This window comes from Mus caroli, chromosome 6 (assembly GCF_900094665.2).
Source record: "Mus caroli chromosome 6, CAROLI_EIJ_v1.1, whole genome shotgun sequence".
NCBI lineage: Eukaryota > Metazoa > Chordata > Mammalia > Rodentia > Muridae > Mus > Mus caroli.
The window spans coordinates 114,883,953-114,891,059 of record NC_034575.1 but is presented as its reverse complement, the minus strand read 5'-3'; the positions used below and the strand labels follow the sequence as shown (position 1 = coordinate 114,891,059).

General features: G+C 45.1%; 1 protein-coding gene across 1 annotated transcript in view; it reads left to right on the top strand.

The window, feature by feature from the left end:
* Positions 1-466: 466 nt before the first annotated feature.
* Positions 467-7,107, top strand: part of Erc1 (ELKS/RAB6-interacting/CAST family member 1) — a 277,665-nt gene continuing 271,024 nt past the window's right edge. The window contains exon 1 of the mRNA XM_029478247.1: positions 467-714. The gene's annotated coding sequence lies outside the window, so the exon portion shown is untranslated. The remainder of the gene's footprint in view (positions 715-7,107) is intronic.

Here is a 7,107-nt window from a genome sequence, read left to right as displayed (position 1 = left end):
GGCTTGCCAAGGAAGGGGCGGGGCGATTCCAGGTTTGGGAAAGGCCACTCCACTCCTGGGGCTTCCAGCAGTCCACGTCCTACGGCAAGCAGGAGGAGACAAACGCCGCCCCTACTCGTCCGCACCTTCCTCGCTCAATATCGCGGCCCNGGCTCCCGGTGGACGCTCGGCCGTGGGTGTGGGTGTGTGTGTGAGGGGCGGCGCTACGTGTGGCGCAACCCTGCCTCGGCACCCAGTTACCTTCGCGGCCTCGGAGCGCCGCACTTGGCGATCCTGGCGCGCGGTCCCGTGGAGCGGCGTAGCGGGGCGCTTCCCAGTGGGACGAGGGAAAGCCCAGCGGCCCGGGAGAGCGGGAGGCGGGGCAAGGGCGCCGAGCGGGCGACAGGGGGCGGGGCTAGGTGTGCGCGGGGGGCGGGGCGTGGTGACGTCGCGGGCGCCGGTCGTGCTGTGGCTGTGGCGGTGGCGGCGGCGGCGGCGGCGGCTGTGGTAGTGTCGGCGGCAGGCTGTCCGGGAAGCAGTAGCAGCAAAGGCAGCAGCAGCGGCGGCCCTGAGGAGAGTAAGGCGGCCGCGTCGGCAGCGGCTCGCTCGTCAGGCGGAACCTCGAACTGCCCGGAGGTCGCAGGCGCCGAGGCATTTTTCGTTTCCTACCCGGCTCGGCGCTCCCGGCCCTGGCTGGGCAGGGCAGAGCGCCCCTGGGGAGGGGCGGAGCTGTAGGTGAGGCTTGGGGACCCCTCCCCCTCCTTTTTGGACCGGGGTGGGGAGGAGGATGGGGAGGTCGGGAGGGCGGACCCCGCCCCAGCGCACCCGAGCCCACCGGCGGCCGCGCCCTGCGGAGCTCCCGGATTGGGCGGGAGCGAAGGCGCTGGCGGTAAGGATCGCTGCTGGAGGTGGGAGGTGGGGGGCTTCTGGCCCACCGAGAGCCGGGGGTGGGAGGCATGATGTGGGGATATTGGGGAGCCCTGGAGTTGGGGTGCGGCCAAAGTGGATCGGATGTAAAATGTTTAAGATGATCTTATGATTTTGAACCTGGTTAGATAGAAGCGGAAAGGTTGTATTTCAGATGGAAAATGAGGCATGGATGTCGCCTTGGAGGTAGCTGGAGGGGCTACTGCAGCAGATCTCACATTGCCACTCTAGGGTTTTGGTTCTTTTCTTGGTCAGATGAGTAGAATTGCTGAGGGAAGAGAATCCCTTTGCGTTGTCTTGGGGTAGGTAAATTGGGAGCGCGAGTGAGTGAGGTTTTTACACACAAGAAGGAAGATGTTGGTGTTTAGACAACTTCATTCTATAGCAACCAACCATGAAGGAGTGAGTCTCATTACTCTTAGCCCCTCAAAAGTGCTATCAGCCTTTTCTTTTCCTTGCCCCCCTCAACCCCCTCTCCTGTGCTTGATTTCTTTGTACCGTTTTTCATTTTTGAGTTGACCCCTTAAGAAAAGGCCCCGGACTCAGGTAGTTTCTTTGCCAGGCGTATTTCAGAGTAACAGTTGCAGGTGGTTGTGGCTGATTGCTTTGAGCGAACTGTGAACAGTTCTGTTGGAGATGACTGTATGAAATTGCTTAAGCGTTTAGAGTGCAACTGTCTCTTACACCTTGTTTTTCAGTAGACCTTGATACATTTTGCGTTTATTTATTCATTATGTGTGTGTGCCTGGCACACACACGATGGATTACTCCCTCCCTCTTTGAGGTCCAAGGTCAAAGCTTTTGGGACTTGGTTCTCCCACTGTGGATGGCTGGGATCAAACTTTGGTTATTAGACTTGTGACATAAGCACTTTTATCTGCTGAGTTATCTGGATGTCCCTATTTTTCGGATTCTTCTGTCTCAGTCTTCCAACTGTGAGATTAGACATGACCTACCCTACCTGGCTTTCTTGAAGATCGCTTTTAATTTTTTATTTTCAGGTGTACTTACTGTTGTCCCCCCCCCCCTTCCTTTGGTTTTGTTGTTTTCTGGGACCGGATTTCTCAGTGTAGCCCTGGCTGTCTTAGAACTTGCTCTGCCGACCAGGCTGGCCTGCTTCTGTCTCCCAAGTGCTAGAATTAATGGCATGTGCCACCACACCTGGCTTTATTTCAGTCTTTACTAAATATTAAAAAATGAAATGGATTTTGTTCTTTACATAAGTACCTCCATTTCTAAGGAATATTGTCAGAGTCAAGGGATTTTACAATGTTCTTCTGGTACCCTGTGGGAACATGTATCGTACTTTGTTGGGAGACATTACTAAGGCGAACAGTGTCCATCAGCATTTTACTCTTTACCACAATAAATCTAAGTCTTTTTTGGATTCTTGTTTCCTATTAGATTATTGTAGTCTCGTGTCTTATCATTTATGACAAAATATTTCTTGTTAAGAAAATAGGCCATTTGATGGATATATATTGTAATATAATGAGAGGCACAGCCCTCAGTAGTTCACTTATAGAAGAAGAGAAATTGCTATAAAATCAAATTTAAACAGCAACTTTCCTAACACTTACCTAATTTACTTGGGGGAAGTGGCCAGGGGAGTGCTTTTCTGTAACTCAAGAGAGAAATACATAGGTTAGGTTCAGTAGTTCTCCAACTGACTGTTTCATGCTTACTTCATGAACAGACTTTCATCTACCAGAAAAAAACTACCTGTAGAGATTGGTAGGAAACGGAGGCAAAGATAGTTAATTGATAAAGTGTATAGATCAATTTATAGTCTGGTGATCTGACTGCCACTTCTGGGCTCCTCAGGCACCTGCACTCATTCACGTCATTCACACTCTCCATCCTTCCTATAACTGAGCATAAAATAAATCTTAAATGTCTTGTTGTAGCAAATGTGGTGGCTCACACCTGTAATTCCAGCTTAGGAGGCTGAGATTGCCTTGAGTTTGAAGCTAGCCTGGGCTACAAAGTGAGTTCTAGCTCTTACTGAGCTACAGTGTAGAATTGTCTTTTTGTTTGTTTTTTTAAATTAAGGTGGTTTGCCTCTTATTCCCCGTGCTATACTTGTTGAGTCCACTGAAGTTTTTCTTCATTACTAAAGTACTATGTCAGTCTTGTAATTCAGCTTCAAACTAGAAATTTCAAAGTGAAGGTTCTCAGAGAAACAGCCGTTTTATGGTGTTTACACTTTGTAGGAAGGAGGATGGGAGTTGTTGAATGCATTTTATGTAGAAGGTATCAGAAATACTGATGGAGAAAGCAGGGAACACAGTGCTATAGGGAATCAAATAAGTCATCAGCTATTTTGAGAGCGATGGGCCATGATTATGTGGAGTATAATTGAATTGTATGGTGCTTGAGGTTCTCCGTGTTTTGGAGTGTGAGTGTCCAGTCCTGGCCTTGCCATTGTGTAGTGTAGGGCATATTGCTGCTTAAGCTTAGGTTGTTTTCCTTTTCAAGACAAGGTGTCTCTGAATAGCACTGGCTGTCCTGGAACTAGCTCTGTAGATTAGGTTGGCTTTGAACTCAGATCCTCCTGCCTTTGCCTCCCAAGTGCTGGGACTAAAGTATGTGCCACCTTGCTTGGCCTTAACCTTAATTTCTTTTTTAAAAAAAGATACATTTTTATATATGCACATATGTGAGTTTATGTATAGCACATGTATGCAGAGGGCCAGAGGGCATCAGCTCTCCTAGAGCTAACATAAACATAGACTGTTGTAAATTGCCTGATGTGGGTGCTGGGGCAGAACCCATGACTCTTGAAAGAGAATAAGTGCTCTTAGCTGTTGAGCCATCTCTCCAGCCCTAATTTCTGAACTCTAACCTCTGCCTAAAGTCTTCTGAAGAATTAGAATATAGTAATAGTATTTAACCTCTCAGGATGGCTAAACGAGTTAATGTAGTTGAAACTGTTTTGACATATAATTAGCTTGGTAACACCTTTTGAACTTTATTCCTTGAGCATTATTTACTCATTCAGTTCAGATATACATTTTGAAGGCTGGGCGATGTTTCAGTAGGTATAGGCAGTTGTTGCCAGGCTGAACACTTGAGTTCAGGCTGCAGGACCAACATGATAGGAGAGAACTGATTCCTACAAGTTTTCGTCTGGCCTTCACATGTTCACCATACACACATGCACCAGTGCACATACAAATAGAAAATAAATAATGTAATTATTTAAAAAAAAACACACACATAAGACATTGAGCATGTACTATGTGCCAGGTGTTTTAGGTGCTAAAACTCTAGTAGGGGACAAGGCAGAAAAAAAATAGAAATCACAGGAGCTGGAGAGATGGTTCAGTAGTTAAGAACACAGACTGTTCTTCCTGAGTTCAATTCCCAGCAACCACATGGTGGCTCACAGCCATCTGTAATGGGGTCCGATGCACCCTCCTGGTGTGTCTGAAGACAGCTACAGTGTACTCGTATAAATAAAAATAAATAAATTAAAAAAAAAGCACAGTAGGCAGGAGATTGTGTGATGTTTCTGATGTGGATGGCTCTGACCGTGATAGGAAAACGACATGGTGAGAGGTGGTTAGATTTTGAGTCTATATTGAGGGTAGATAAGCTGTAGTGATTGAATTTGGGATGCAAGCATCTTAAAGAATAAGTGAGTTTTTTTGTTTTTTTGTTTTTTTGTTTTTTGTTTTGAATAACTAGAACAAAGGTGGAGACAGCACTTGAAGCATGTTTTGGTGGAATTCTGGAAGTTGAGGGGAGATATGCAGGAAAATTAAGCTGTTTCTTCTCATATTTAAAATTGTGGCATGCTGAGAACATCAGGGAGTGAGTTTAGATAGAGAAGAGATCCAAGCTTCTGAGCTCGGAGACACATTGTTTTATGTATTCGTCCTGTCCTGAAGTAAGAATGATTCTAGGTGCTCCTTCGGCATTGGGGATGCAATAGCTAACTGGCAAACACCTCTATCTTTATGGCCCTTATCTTATCAAAACCTGCAAGATATCCTGGAGAAATGCAGAGGATCTGACAGTAAAGTCACTGAATAAGCAAAGCTAGAAAAGCACAATGTTCTACAGGAGGAAAAGAAATGATCAACTCTGTCATTGTTAGATGTGCCAGCATGTTGGGTAAGAGAACTCGGCTTGACTGTAATGTCTAGCAGCATAGATGACTCAGAATCCTGTGTGAGTTAGAGGAAGCAGATATAAGCATCATTCAGTTCTTTTACTTGCCTGGATTGATTAGAAAAGTTAAAAATGAACAAAGAAGATGCCTGTGATTTTTTTTTTAAATTCTTATATACATAATGTTATATGCTGAAATAGTAAATGTATCATATTAAGAACTCAGGAACAGTTTCTTCCGTCCCATCTTAAGTTTTCTATTTCTCTCTCTCTCTTTTTGTTAAAAACTAAAAAACAACCCCCCCGCCCACTATTCCAGTGTATGTGTATGGGTGTTTTGCCTACTCTTACATCTGTGCCCTCTGTGCCCTGCCAGTTTGAGTGGTGCCTGAGGTGTCCAGAAAGGGGCATTGGATCTCTTGGAACTGGAGTTATAGATGGTTGTGAGCTGCCAGATAGATGGATGGGTACTGGGAATTGAATCCCAATTCTTGGACAATCTCTCAGGCTTCTTTGTGTGTGTGTGTGTGTGTGTGTGTGTGTGTGTGTGTGTGTGTGTGAAGGTGTCTAACTCCCTGTTGTGGACTGTTGCGGGAAATATTTAAAAAGGCGCCATCCTGCTACCAGCTGGCTACTCTTGGGCCCCTGTCACCCCGCTGCCCCCATGGCTAGCCCCAGGCAGCAGCCTCCCATCTCGCAGTTCTCTTGCTGTGGATTCTGCTCACATTCAGTCATCCACCCCCTGTGGTCAGTGGTCCCAGATCCTAGTAACCTGGTAAAATCAAAACTCTAGAGGCTTGTAATTTATAAATCAGATTATATCAGTAAATTTTCACCCCACAGAACACCCACACAGTGAACTCAGAGCCAATTTATATAGATATAAACTGCTTACTTACCTGGATAAGACAAATTGTCCTGTAATTATCCATCCCTTATAAGATATTCATAGCTACCTGTCACTATTTAAAGCCTCGGGAATCTGGATTGTCTTTCTCTTCCTCCATTTTCTTTCCTTCTCCTCTCTCTCCTCTCCTGTCTCTAAAAGTCTCTGCCTGCCTTCCATTTCCACTGCCCAATCACAAGCTTCTTGTTGTATTAATATTTAAATTAATTGGGGAAATTAATTCTGCTACACTGGACCAAGCGACAATCCTTCTACTTCCACCTACAGAGGGCTGGAATTTCAGGCATGCATTCCGTGTCTAGTTTTTGTTTTTCCTACCAGTAAAATTCTGTGCAGTTAAATGCTATTTAGTCATTTTAAAATTGCATTAAGAAATATTTCATTTTTTCTGGTCTAATGATGAACTCTGGCTTTATTTTAGAATAGATTCTCTTAATAGTTTTGAACCCTTTCTAGGGAAATAGCGATCTCTAGGGTTCTGCAGAGATTCACTGAATCACACCAGACAATACCAGTTTTATAGAGTGATCTGGTTACTTGACTGAAATGTGGTTATCATGTACTGGATTTCAGCTACATCTTCTCATGCTCTCTTTGTGGAAGATATGAAAAAAAAGTTCTATATTTCATTAGGACAGTGACTGTCATGTGTTCTCTGCTGAGCAAATAATAGGTAGTTACTATATTTGATGAATGAATGGATAATAGTACAAGTAAATAAATGAATTCACAAGTGATTGAATGGCTGAAGCCAGAAAATAGAGTTGCTTACTGAGGATGGAGAGTTTCAAGAGCTGACGTTAAAGGACCCATTCATGTGTGTATTGAACTGAGCAGCACTGGAGCAGGAGTGGTGGTGTAGGGCATAGCGACTATCGTGAAGTTGGTGCCTGTGCATTCTGAGATGGTTGTCAGCAGTCAGTGAGGAGGGCGGAGTAGAAGTCTATGTTGGCTGAATGGCATGAGAAGCACAGTAAGGGTCTCTATGAGGGTTTAGGATCATGGTCTGGCGAAGGCCATTTCTCGTTATTGCGTATGGCATGGAGACTGGAAAAGGACTGTGTGGCAAGAGGTGTCCTGCTTGGAAAGCCAGTTTTCAAGTAAAGGCAGAAAGAAGACTTTGGCAGACTTCTCAAGAAAGTATATTGGCTTCTTACCATTTCTTTTTTTTTTTTTTT